This window comes from Elephantulus edwardii, unplaced genomic scaffold, assembly GCF_000299155.1.
Source record: "Elephantulus edwardii isolate Elephantulus edwardi_28Jun2011 unplaced genomic scaffold, EleEdw1.0 scaffold00028, whole genome shotgun sequence".
Classification (NCBI taxonomy): Eukaryota; Metazoa; Chordata; class Mammalia; order Macroscelidea; family Macroscelididae; genus Elephantulus; species Elephantulus edwardii.
Window position 1 is genome coordinate 12,692,855 of NW_006399778.1, and position 14,329 is coordinate 12,707,183.

A 14,329-nucleotide genomic window follows, 5' to 3' on the forward strand; every position below is an offset into this window, starting at 1 on the left:
AACAACAACAACAAATGTGTTGTTACAGTTGTAGGTGTTGGCAAGCAGACCTCAGCTCATAGTGACCCTATTGGTGCTGGATGTGATTCTAAATAATTCCTAGAAAGTCAGACAATTATAAAGAAGGACTTACTTAGATTTATAAGACAGTAAGAAAACCCTGCAAGGTGAGACCACTACAGGAGCTCAGAGGAACACAAGCACGTCTTCCCAAGCCACAAACTCTCAGAGCTTTTCTATGGTTATTTCCTAAAAGAAAGGGTGTTTTCCAGGAGAAAAGTGTGGTGTAGTGTCTGCACAGCTCCTTGCTCTTTATCAGGTGCACATAATCTATATACAAAATGGACTTTCATGCCGGGGAGTCGGGGAGAAGGTGGCAAGTCTATGAGATGTATGCATGTGGTCACTCTGGCCTCTAGTTCAAGACCCATCCTTTTTTTTTGAAGTGCCATTTTCGGTCACTGCTTGGTTAGGTGCAATTCATGTAACCAAGTTTCATCCGGTCTTGTTTAGTCTTCTGAAGAGCACCACTATTCTGAGTTTTTAAGACAATACCTCTTAGGTGTTAAAGCAATACCCTTCTAATGTCAGACTCCTGATGTTTCTCATAAATCTGTTTTTGTTATTGTTGTTGTTATGTGCCTTCATGTTGCTTGTGACTCATAGTGACCCTATGTACAATAGCTCTGAAGCCTGCCCTGTCCTGAGCTAACCTCACTTTCTCTAACACACGGACCCCCATTACCCAGTTACTGTGTCAATCCATCTTACCTGGGGTCTTCCTCTCCTGCGCTGTCTGTCCTTCTATATTTCCAAGCATGATGTCCTTTTCCAAGGACCAGTCTCTGCTGGCCATGTGTCCAAAGTATGTGAGACAGAGCCTCAAAATCCTTGCCTCCAAGGAATCTGGTTGCTTAGCGAGATGTGTGTCAGTAAATGTACATAAGCCAGAATACTAGAATGCATGAATGTATATGAGTAGGTTCTTCTTGTTTTCCCTCTTATCTTACTAATTCCCTAGATCATGTAAGCAGATTCTTTTGACTTTTCCTCCTGCCCTTTTCATTCCCTAAATCATTATGAACAACAAACCAAAACTTTTCCAGATGCTGTGCCATCCTCACAGTCTCTATCTGATGTGTTAATAACCATTGTTAGTCACTATGTCATTCCATCTTGTTGAGGGTCTTCATCTCTTTCTTTGACCCTCAACCTTGTCCAGCATAATATCTTTTTCCAATAACTGGACCCTCTTCACAACATGCCCCACGTATGTGAGTTGGAATGTCAACATCCTTACTTCTAAGGATCACCATGGTTGCACTTTCTCCAACATAGACTTGCTTGTTCTTTTGGAAATCCATGGGATATTCAATACTCTTCAACAACTCAATAGCCATAATTTTTTCTTCTGTCATCCTTATTCACTGTCTAATTTTCAGATGCACAGGAAGCAGTTGAAAAGACCATGACTTGGATAAGGCGCACCTTTGTCTTTAAAGCTACACTGTTGCACTTTGGAGAATTCTTTGACAGCATATTTTCCCCAATGCAACATGTCTTTTCATTTCTTGACTATTATTGCCATGGATGTTGATTGTGAATATAAATAAAATTAAATACTTTTGACAACTTCAATCTTTTCTCCAACTGTCGTGAGGTTGACAAGTAGCCCATTGGTGAGGACTTTTATTTTCTTGATGTTGAGGCGCAATCCATATTGATCCTCTGCAGTAAGTGCTTCAACTTCTCTTCTCTTCTCATAAGCAAGACTGTGTCATCTGCATAACACAGGTTGTTGATGAGCCTTCCTCCAATCCTGATACAACATTCTCTTTCATAGAGTCCAGCTTTAAAAATTATTTGCTAAGCATACAAATTAAATAGGTATGGAGAAACGATACAACCCTGATGTACACCTTTCCCAATTTTTAAGTGTTACATGTTCTGTTCAGACAACAGCTTCTTGGTCTATGTATAGATTTCACATGAGTATAATTAAATGTTCTGGGATCCTCATTCTTCTCAATGTTCTCCATAATTTGTTGTGATCCACACTGTCAAATGCACTAGGCTTCACAAATTCTGTAGCTGGTCTGGCCCTCATCTGCATGTTACTTCTCTGTCTATACTCCAGGGTTACCCTGAGATCTTCCCATTTGGGCTAACTAGTGCCTTGCCTATTCAGCAATGGACTTGAGCATGGTGCTGCTGGGTGTTGAACTTCAGACAGATCACAACTCTGTGGTCTCTGCCATCACCAGAGTTAGAGACTTTCTGTAATTCAATTTCCTAGAAAGAGCACCTGCTTCTAAATTAATCACCTGGCTACTAACTTAAAGGTCAACAGTCTGAACACCCCCAGTCACCCTTCTTGAAAAAAGGCTTGTTGATCGGGTTCCATAAAGATTGTTGTTGTCCTTGTTGTTGTTAGGTATCATTGAGTGGATTCTGATTCATAGACCCTAACAAGGAAACAAAATCTGTTCATCTTAAATGTGCTAAAGTCAATTGTTGCAATAACAGTGTTAGTCCATTTCAAGGAGATCATAATGTTTTAGTTGGCCCTTCACTTAATAATCAAGTATGACGTCTCTAGAATTGGCCCCTCCTAACAACATGTCTGTTTGACATCCATTTAAACTGTCATTTAAAAACATCTGCCAGAAGTTGAAGCAGAATTTAGGAGAGGCTGTGGCACCAGGGATATCATTGCTGATGTCAAATGGATCTTGGCTAAAAGTAAAAAATAGCAAAAGAATATCTGTTTATACTTGATTGACTATGCAAAGGCATTTGACTACATGTATCATAACAAGTTATGGTTGGCATTGAAAAAAATAGGAATCACAGAGCCTTAATTGTGCTCATGTGAAACCTATACCTGGACAGGAGGCTGTCATGTGAACAGAGCAAGGAAACACTACATGGCTTAAAATTGTTCAAGAAGCTGAGCTCTAAGAAGAGGAATGTGTTATCAGGATGAGAGGGAGACTCATTCATAACCTGCATTATACAGATGACTCAACTTTGCTAGCTGAAAATGAGGACTTGAAGCGCTTGTTGCAGAAAATCAAAGCATACAGCCTTCAACGTGGATCACATTTCAATGTAAAACACACACACACACACACACACACACACACACACACACCCACACACACCAAAACAAGAACTCTTACCATTGGACCAATAGGCAAGATCATGATACATAGAAAAAAGATTTAAACTGTCAACAGCTTCATCTTACTTAAAAGAACAATTAACATCCTTGGTACTAGCAGCCAGGAAATCAGGAGATGTGTTACACTGGAAAAGACTGCAGTTAGGGACCTGTCCAAATTACTGAGGAGTATGTCAGTTTGAGGACTCAGGTGCATCTGATTCGGGCTATGGTCTTTCTGATCACTTGTTTTGCATCTGAGAGCTAGACAACGAATAAGATGACAGAAGGAGAATTGATGCTCTTAAGCTAGGGTGTTAGATAAGAGTTCTGAACAGCCAATGGACAGCCCAAAGAACAAATGAATATTTCCTGGAGAGGGTACTGTCAGAGTGCCCTTTGGAGGCATAGATGATGAGGCATCACTTCACGTACTTTGGGTATGTTGCTAGAAAGCACTAGTCCTTGGAGAGGGATATGATGCTTAGAAAGGTAGAGGACTGGCAAAGGAAAGGAAGACGTTCAACCAGGTAGATTAACATGGTGACTGCCTCAATGAACTCTAATGTGTCAGGAAGTATGAAGATGGCACAGAATAGGACAGAGTTCAGATCTGTTGTTCATAGGTTCACTCTGGGTCATACTCAACTCAATGGCACCTAACAACAACAACATATCCAAATTGTTGTTGTTGTTATGTTCTGTTGAGTGGGAGCCAACTCATAGCTGATGCTCCAGCGGGTTTCAGAGGCTGTACAAAGCATGAGAGGAGAGTGTTTATCTTTTTTCCATGGAGCAACTGGTGAATTTGAACAGTTAGCCTTTGGGTTGACAGCACAACTCTTTACCTACTAGGTCACCAGAAGCCAACTACTGTCATCAGTAGTGCTTCAAGTCATCACTCTCAGCAAACAAGAGTGTGTCATTTGTATGTTGTCATTATTGTTATGTACCATCAAGTAGAAGTTTAATGAGTCTCCAGTCCTGATTCCTCTTTATATTGTTCACCTTCTCAGATTATTTGCTTAGCACAGGAGTTGAATGTTGTTGAGCTCTAGTGGCCTAGTTGTAAGGAGTGACTGCTTCCAGCCAAGATCTATGTGACATTAGCAATGATATCCCTCATCCCACATTCTCTTCTGAATTCAGCTTGAATTTTGGGGAGTTCCCTGTCAATGTGCTATTCCAGTTGTTTTTTTAATCTTTTGCCAGACTTTCCTTGTATATGATATTAATTGTACTGTTTGATAATTACCACATTCTTTTGGATCTCTTTTTTTTTTTTTTTGGTGAAGAGGGGGAAAAATATTGATTTTTTTCTAGTCAGCTAACTAGATGACTGTCTTTGAAATTTCCTTTCATTGACTAGTGAGTATGTCCAGGGTTATATCTATTTGTTAAAATGCATCAATTTCTGGAGCCGTTTTTTTTTTCAGTGCTTTCAGTACAGCTTGAATTTCTTCATCACTGTTGTTTCTTCCATACTTTATGCTACTTCCTGAAATGATTCCACGTTGACAAGTTTTTTTTTTAACAGTGACTCTTTGGATTCCTTCTATCTTCTTTTGATGTTTCCTGCATCACTCAATATTTTACCCATAGAATCCTTCACTGCAGGGATACTCTCTCCATACTAGATGCCTGCAGCATCCTCCCACTCATGACAACCTAACCTATCTCTAGCCATTTCTAAATGTACCCTAGGAGGCACATTCACCCTGAATTGAAAATCACTGCTCTATATGCTAGTCTCTCTACTCATAGGCAAGTCAAACAATATGTTCTCATCAAGTCAGAACAACTCATGGCTCACTCTCCAGCAAGTTTCAGAGGCTGTCTACTGCGTGGGAGGAGATTACCCATCTCCCCTCTTGTAGAAGCTGATGGATTCGGATACATGACTTTGGGTTGGCAGAGGAGCTCCTTATCACTGGGCCACGAGAATTCCAAACAATATCAGGAACAGAATTTGAGCCATTGTTTATGCTGACCACATAGGATTTAATGCTAAAAGCTAAAACCTTATTGCCATAGAATAACACTATTCAAAATTGAATGTACCTGAGAATTAACCAAGGATTTTATTAAAATGAAGATCTAGATTCACTAAGTTTAGAGTGTGATCCTTGTTTGTACTGACAGTGCCCATCCAAGATCAACCCATCCAAGATCCCATCCAACCAATAGGAATGTACATTGGAATAAAATCTCCAGGTTGTTGCACATTGAGCTTTGAGGATCACTGCAGCAAGGGGCTCAAGTGTGTTAGAGACAGTAAAGACGGCACAAGATAGGGTAGGGTGCAGATCTGCCGTTCATAGGGTTGCTGTGAGTTGAGGTCATCTTGACAGCACATGACAACTGCTCTGTAATACCCTCATTGAGATAGATTGACATAGTGGCTCTAACAATGGGCTCAAGGATGGCAGAGATGGTGAGGATACTGCAAGATAGGGCAAAGTTCCTGTCTGGTTTTCATAGGGTTTCTAAGAGTCATAGCCAACTTGATGGCACCTACAGTAGCTCTATAATACACCAGAACCTGTTGTTAATTGTCATGGAGTCAGCTCTGACAGTGCAATTCCAAGGAAAGCAGAGCAAAACGTTGTCTAGTCTAGACCTATTTTTAGGATCGTTTGTATTCTCAAGGCCACTGTTGTAGCCATTGTGTATTATGAGTGTCTTCCATCCTAGGGAGCTCATCTCCTGACAGCATATCAGACAACGTTCTGTGGTTATCTGGAAGATTTTTATTGGCTGGTCTTTGGAAGTGTATTGCACCTTTTTTCCCCCCTTTATATTGAATTTCTTACAAAGTACATTGTGTTTCACACTATTCTTCATTCATACTGTATTTTATACAATCATTCCCATGCATTATGTTTTATAAAGTCAATCATTATTGGATTTTGCCCATCATTACCCAATCTTTTCAAGTCCCCTCTGGATCTTTCCCATTTCTTTCACCCCTCCCTCTACCCACCAAATTGTGCAATCTTGTGATTTTGCCCCTACCCATCCTCACCCCTCAGCTTTCACCTTTTCCCTCTTTGGGTTCCCATACATAGTTTACTACTTATCCTTCTATCTTCACAATAATGGTCTTATGAAGTACTTATCCTTATGAGACTGAGTTAGTCCACTCAGCATAATGTTCTCCAGCCTCTCCCAAGTTATATAGTGTTTTCCAAAATCAATGTTCCTGAGGGCTGCATAGTCTTCCACTGTGTGAATGTATCAAAATTTCTCAATCCATTCAATGGTAGTTGGACATTTGGGCTGTTTCCATGTTCTTGCACTGGTAAATAACACTGCTACGAATATTGGTATATAGATCTACATTTGTGTTTCAATTCTAATTTCTTTGAGGTATATTTCTAGTAGTGGAATACCTGGGTCATGCGGAGTTTATGTGTTCAACGTTTTGAGGAAAGGCCAAGCTCTCTTCCAGGGTGGTTGTACAATCCCACCAACAGTGTTTGAGAGTTCCTACCTCTCCACTTCCTCTCCAACATTTATAGCTTGCTGTCTTGTTAAATTTTGCCACTGCTACTGGTTTTTATTTGCATCTCTTATTGCTAATGATTTTGAGCATTTCTTCATGTGTCTTTTGGCCATCAAAATGTCTTCCTCTGTGAAGTCTTTCCATGTCTTTTGCCCATTTTGTAATTGGGTGATCAGTCTTTTTCTTCTGGAATCTTAGTAGGAGTCTGTAAACTTTTGTTATGAGATCCTTGTCTGAAATAGTATTGTCAAACATTTGTTCCCAGTTTGGTAGGTTTTCTTTTTCACTCTGTTGGAAAAATAAAGGTTTTATGAGCACAGAGATTTAATCTTTAGAAGGTCCCATTCATCAAATTTATCATCTTCAAATTGTACATTTCTGGCTGTCTTTGGCAGTCTCTTATACCATAGACTAGGCCGTCTAAGCTTGATCCCAGTTTGTCTCTGATGAACTTTATGGTTTTGGGCTTTTCTACCTTGAGTTGATTTTTGTGTTTGGTGTCAGATGTGAATCCTGTTTCAGCTTTCTGTAGTTAGCAGTCCAGTTTTACCAGTCCCACGTGCTAAAGAGGTTGTCATTTCTCCATTTAATGGGTTTTATTTCCTTGTCAAGTATCAATTGACCATAGACAGCTGGGTCTATTTCTGGGTTCTCAATTCTGTTCCTTTGGTCTATGTACCTGTCATTGTACCAGTACCATGCTGTTTGGGTTACTACCACTGTGTGGGGTCAGGGAGTGCTATGCCTCCCACTTCTTTTTGTTTTTCAGAAGTTCTTTGCTTATTCAGGGTCTCTTTCATCTCCAAATAAACTTGGCAATCTCCCTTTTGATCTCCATTTGTCATTTTCACAATATTGAGTCTTCCTAGCCAGGAACAGGGCACATTTTTCCATTTCTTTAGGTCTTTTATTATGTCTTGCAGAAATGCTCTGTAGTTTTCTTTGTATAGGTCTTTTGTATCTCTAGTTATGTTTACTCCCAAATATCTCAATTTGTGGTTGGCTATTATAAATGGTATTACTCTGTTGGTTTCCTTCTCTGAGCTCTTTTTGTTACTGTAGAGGAATCCCATTGATTTTTGGATATTGATCTTGTATCCTGCCACTCTACTAAATTGGTCTACTAGCTCTAACAGTTTTTTTGTTGAGTCCTTGGGATTTTGTGTACACTATCATGTCATCTGCATATAGCCACAGTTTCACCTTCTCTTTGCTCATCTGGATGCCTTTTATTTCCTTCTCTCTATATTAGGAAGTGGATTGAACATTTCTAGACTGATCTAGTTTGGAAGCTCCTCTAAACCTATCCACCATGGATGACCCTACTAGTGTTTTAAACACTGCTGGCATGTCTCCAAGAAACACACCAGGTGTCATGGTACAATAGATCAGCAGTGACAGATGCTAAAGATCCCTGCAAAATCATAGACTTGGGCACATCTGGTTCTTAGGCTCTCAAGATCAAGTTGTAGTAGCACACCATTACAGACACACGGATTGGATTTCGTTTTTACTGGAGATCTGGTACTGACATTTGCCAAGTGCTTATTCATGAGCTTCATTGTGTCTGCTAAGATTATCACCTGCATCCCTACCTATGTAGAAGCATCGGCTTGTCTCAAAGCCCATCTGTGTTTTGCTTCTCTAGTTCTGCTTCTTGCTTAGTTCTTAAACTCTTAGCTAACATATCACATTTGCATGTTTGAGAGAAGTTAATAAGTAATACAGACCATATTCTTCTAATTTCCCTCACCACCCCCCCATCAAATTGTATAATCCCATGATTAATCTCTCTCTCTCACACACACACACACACACACACACACATCCTCATCCTTCGGCTTCCATTCTCTGCCCCTTCTCCCCCTCCTCCACCTCCGCAACCCTCATGCTCATTCTACAATAATGGTTTTATATAATATTTGTCCTTGTGAGACTGAGTTATTTATTGCAGCATAATGTTTTCCGGTGCCTCCCAAGTTGGGTAATAATTTACAAAATCATTGCCACTGCATGCTGTGTAGTATTCCATTGTTTGAATGTACCATAATTTGTCAATTTATTCGATTGTGGTTGGACATTTGGGCTATTTCTATGTTCTTGCAATGGTGAATAAAGCTGTTGTGGTTCAGTTCTCATTTTATAAATAAACTAGCATAAATAAAAAATAAAACACAAAACAACTATGAGATATCATCTCACCCCAGTCAGAATAGCAAAATTTAACAGAACAACAAGCAACAAATGCTGGCAAGGTTGTGGAGAAACTGGAACACTTATTCACTGTTGGTGGGAATGTAAAATGGTGCAACCACTGTGGAAGGCGGTATGGCGCTTTCTCAAAAAGTTGCAAATAGAGATACCATTTGACCCAGCAATTCCACTACTGGGAATATATTCCAAAGAGACCATAACTGACATCCAAGCAGATATATGCACACCCATGTTTATCACAGCTCTGTTCACAATAGCAAGGAGTTGGAAACAACCCAGGTGCCCATCAACAAACGAATGGGTAGAGAAGCTGTGATATATCCACACAATGGAATGCTATACTACATTGAAAACAAGGAACTCATTCAATATTATCCAAAGTGGGTGAGCCTGGAGGACATTATGCTGAGTGAAATATCCCAGTCACAAAAGGACAAATATTGCATGGTGCCACTGCTGTAAAATGGGACTGATATCAGGGTGGGGGTACGACTGAGAAAAACTGGATAAATTGTGTATACTGCACTGAAACAGATGAGGGACTGAATAATTTAAAAGCGATATATGATAGGGTATTATGGTTATCACAAGAGTCCACAATTAAGGTTGCATAGTGGAATGTACTTGGGGAGGTGGGAGGGGTGCGGGGGGATTGTGTACCAGGGAGGGGTTCTTTCTTTTACTTTTGAAAGAGAGGAGTGAACTGGGGGCTGGAGGGAGAGGGCAGGGCAGGTAGAGAAGTGCAGCAATGAATGAATGGAAATCCAAATTCTCTGTAAATGTTCATTAAAATTATTAGAAAAAAAACCATAAAATAGGTAATACAGTTTTACCCTGGTCATACTTTTTTACCAATTGAGAAACAAAGACATATCATGCGGGGATTAAACTACCTCTGGGTTTGTTGAGTGTTTGGTGAGGGGAAGATCTACAAATTAAAGTGAGAATGGAGGACATAGATTTAAGTATGTAAAAAATCTGCTCCCTACACTAACTTATTGGTAAGGAGTTGCATTACCAACCTAAAGGCATGCAGTTTGCATGCACAAGCTGCTGCATGGAAGAAAGATGGATAATCTCCTCTTGTGTGATTTATTGCCTCCAAAAACCTGCTGGAATGTCAACTACGATTCTGTTCTGACTCAGTGGTTCATAACAACAACAATCCACTTTCACATACACAATAAGATTACCAGCAGTGCTGAACAACCAGAGCATGGAGCCTTTACAGATAAGCTGACCACTTAGTCAAAGCAAAACAAAGCACATGCCCCCTATAGACAAACAGACTTCAAAGAAGAAACTGAAAGAGATACTAACTGGCCATGCTTTCAGAATTCTTTAGTGTGAAAATTATTGTTGATTCTGAAAGAAATTTAAAAAAAAAAAATTTTGTAATTTTATACTAGTTTACTTACAAAGTTCATACACATTGATTTTCACACCTGATCTTTCCCATTTCCTTTACTCATCTCTCCCTCCATCCATCAAATTGTGAAACCCTATGATTACCTTCCCCCTTCCCCACAACCTCCCTCTTCTACCCCTACCCTCCCCCCATCATCATACACATTTTACTACTTATCTTTCTACTTTTATAATGGTCTTATACAGTATTTGTCCTCATGGGACTGAGTTAATTAACTTAGCATATGCTCTCCAGTCCCTCCCAATCGACATTAATTCTTATTAGTGTTATTTAATGGTGATTCTTTTAGAATAAACAGATTTCTTTCACATTTGTCAATCAGGTAAAAGTCAATCAAGGAAGAATGAGAGAAGAGATGGTGAAAGGTCAGGGTTGTTACACTAACCAATGTTCTACCATTGGAAAGAAGTATCAAAATAGAGCACAATTGTTCCACATAACAATGATCATTCTTTCCTCTAATGCAAGAACGTAAGGTGCCCTGGTGGTGCTGTAGTGTGTTACATGCTATGCTGCGAATTGAAAGGTTAGGGGTTCTAGTCCACCCGCCACTCAGAAAAAGGAAAATGGGCAACCTCCTCCCTTAAAGATTTACAGCCTCAGAAGTTCAATGAAATGTTGTTTTAAGTCAGAACAGACTTGACAGCAGTATGTTAAAAAGAAGTTACTTAGCAAAGTTCAGTTATTCTCTGAATGCTTGCAATTTTTCTCTAATGTTAAGCCAGGGGTCATGTACTTTTTTAAAATCAAAATTATTCAACAGTTTTTCCTCTGTGAATATATTGGGATTATATTCTCTGTTTCTTTGATGTCAGCATGCTGCTTTCTGGCAGTCATCCACTTTTGCAATGAGTTGAAGCAGAGCTTCACAAAAACAATCAAGTTTCACAGTAAATATTTGGAAAATGAGCACAGATTGTTCCTAGCATCTCTCTCCATTATAGAGGGACGGAATCTCTGTTACAGTCTTTTCCTTTGGATTTTTAACTGGACCTCTATCTAACACTTATAAAATCTCCCTTGTTAAAAAAAAATCTTTATCCATCATGTAATGCCTTTTACTTTATAGGGTTTTATTTTAAGGGTGTTCTTAAAATCAACAGCTAATTAAATGTCACTTTTACGGCAGTCAGTAACAGCATCCCCCAGGCCAACACAACTTTTCAAAGGCAGATTTTATTGTCAAGGTCATAACCCACGCAGTTTGTTACATTACATTGTTTTATAAATTCCCCTTGCACATGATCAATTTTCATTGAATTGAGTTAAATTTGCAGCATTCTCTTTCATTTTAATTTTAGGGGCTTTTATAGTGCACTTTAAATCTGCTTATATTAAAGCAGTTCTAAAGAAAACCTTTTCTCAGCTGAATCACTTTTTATTTTTACTTTTAAAAACATGTTAACACAAGGACCCTTTTATCTCTGCCTCTCTTATACCATTTACCATTTTCTAGTGGTTTTAAAATTATTTCTGTGCCTGCTTATCTTCTCTCAGTAACAACAAACTTTAAAGATAGGTAATGAATCCAGACTAATATTAAACTAGAATTGTGCACCTTTGAGTAGACTTTGACTCACAGCAAACTCATGAGATAGGACAGAACTGGATTATAGGGTTTTCTAGGCTGTAATTTTTATGAGACCAGATCAACAAGTCTTTCTCTTATGGAATCACTGGGTGAGTTTGAACCACTAACCTATGTCTCAGTTAAAAGCCAACCATTGTAACACCAGGGTCTTTATCATCAGGTTAAAATCAAAGGAAAAATATTGGTGCTGAGTTCATTCTAACTCATAATGATCTTGTGTTACAGAGTAGAACGGTCCTATAGGATTTCTAAGATTATAAACTTTGTGGCTTTAGTTTGCTTGGCTCCACAGTCAACAATCTCGGCACCAGCAGCCAGGAAATTAAAAGGCGCATTGCCATGGGAAAGTCTGCTGTTAGGGACCTCTCCAAAGTACTGAAGAGCAATGGTGTCTCTCTGGAGACTAAGGTGTGTCTGATACAGGCCATGGTCTTCGCAATCACTTGTTATACATCAGAGAGTTGGACAATGACCAAGGAGGATAGAAGGAGAATTGATGCCTTTGAGCTGTGGTGCTGGACAAGAGTATTGAGAATACCATGGACTGCTAGGAAAACAAACAGATTTGTCCTGGAGAGGGTTAAACCGGTTGGCTCCTTGGAGGCAAGGATTCTGAGGCTCCATCTAACATACTTTGGACATGTTGTGAGGAGAGACAGGTCCTTGGAGAGGGACATCATGCTTGGGAGTGTGGAGGGACGGCGCAGGAGAGGAAGGCCCTCTATAAGGTGGATTGATTCAGTGACTGGGATAATTGGGATGGGAGTGTCAGAGACAGTGCGATTGGCACAGGACAGAGCGGAGTTTAGGGCTGTTGTACATAGGGTCACTATGAGTTGCAAGCGACTCGACGGCACCTAACAACAATCTTTGTGGAAAGCTTAGATCTTTTCTGAGGTGAGTCCTGGTGGTATACAGGTTAAAGTGCTCAGCTTCCTGTTGTTAGGTGCTGTTGAGTTGACTCTGACTCATAGCTACACTATTTACAGTAGGTCAAAACCTTGCCTAATCCTGAGTCATCTTTAGAATCACCTCTGTGGTTATGACCTCTGTTGTTGTCACTGTGTTGATTTAGCTCGCTGAGCTTCTTCCTCCCCCTCATTCATTCTCCACCTTTCAAAGGATGAAGCCCTTTTCCAAAGTTTGTTCCTCTTATCAGCATGCCCAAAGTATATGGCAAAAAGTTTCAACATCTTCATCTCTAAGAAGCACTCTGGCTACATTTCTTCCAAGATAGTTGTTCGGGTTTTGTTTTTGGTGTTGTTTTTTTTCATTTGTTTGGCATCTATGGTATGTTCAATATTCTTGACCAATCCCACAAATCAACGGCTTCAGTTCTTCTTCAGTCTTCTTTACTCCTTGTCCAAGTTCACATACATATAAAGCAATTAAAATACCATAGCCTCAGTCAGTCGTAGCCTGGTCTTTAAATTGACCTTCTCATTATTTAACACTTTAAATAGGTCCTTGAAAGTTGGTATCTCCCATGCAACATGTCTTTTGATTTCTTGACTGCTTCTACCATATGTGTTGATTGTGGATCTAAATAAGATCCTTAATATTTCAACGTTTTCTCCATTTATTTTTTTATTGTTGTCTTGATGTTGAGGTGTAATTCATCCTGAAAGATGTAGTCTTTAATCTTCAAAAGTAAATGTTTCAAGTCTTCTTTACTTTCAGCAAGCAAGGTTGTGTCATTTGCATAATGTAGGTTGTTGATGAGTTCTCCTCCAATCTTGATTCCCAATTCTTCTTCATACCATCTAATTTCTCCAATTACTTGCTCCAAATAGAGATTGACTAAGTCTGGTGGAAGGCTACAACCCTGACACACACCCTTCCTTATTTTAAACTCTTCAGTATCCTCTTGTTCCGGTCAAATATCTTCTGTCTAGTTTATTTACAGATTATGTGTGACCACAATTAGTTTTCTGGAATTCTCTTTCTTCTCAATGTTGTCTGTAATTTATTATGATGAAACAGTCAAATATCTCTAAGCACTCATTAAGACACAAGAAACATCTTTCTGGTATTCTCCGAATTCCACCAAAAGCCAACTGACATCAGCAACAATATTCTTAGTTCCATGACCTTTCATGAATCGAGCTTGTATTTCTGACAGTTATCCATTAGTGTACTGGTCCAGCCATATTTTAATAAACCTTAAGCAAGATATTATTTATTATTTATGTGAGATAGTAATGATATTGTTCTATAATTTCCACATTACACTGTTGTTGTTGTTATGTGCTGTCGAGTCGCTTGCAACTAATAGTGACCCTATGTATAATAGCCCTAAAACCTGCTCTATCATGTGCCAATCACACTGCCTCTGACACACCCATCCCGATTACCCCAGTCACTGAATCAATCCACCTCATAGAGGGTCTTCCCCTCTTGTGCCATCCCTCCACCCTCCCAAGCATG

General features: G+C 39.4%; 1 pseudogene; it reads left to right on the top strand.

The window, feature by feature from the left end:
- Positions 1 to 2,190: 2,190 nt before the first annotated feature.
- LOC102850248 overlaps positions 2,191 to 14,329 on the top strand; it is a 15,695-nt pseudogene continuing 3,556 nt past the window's right edge.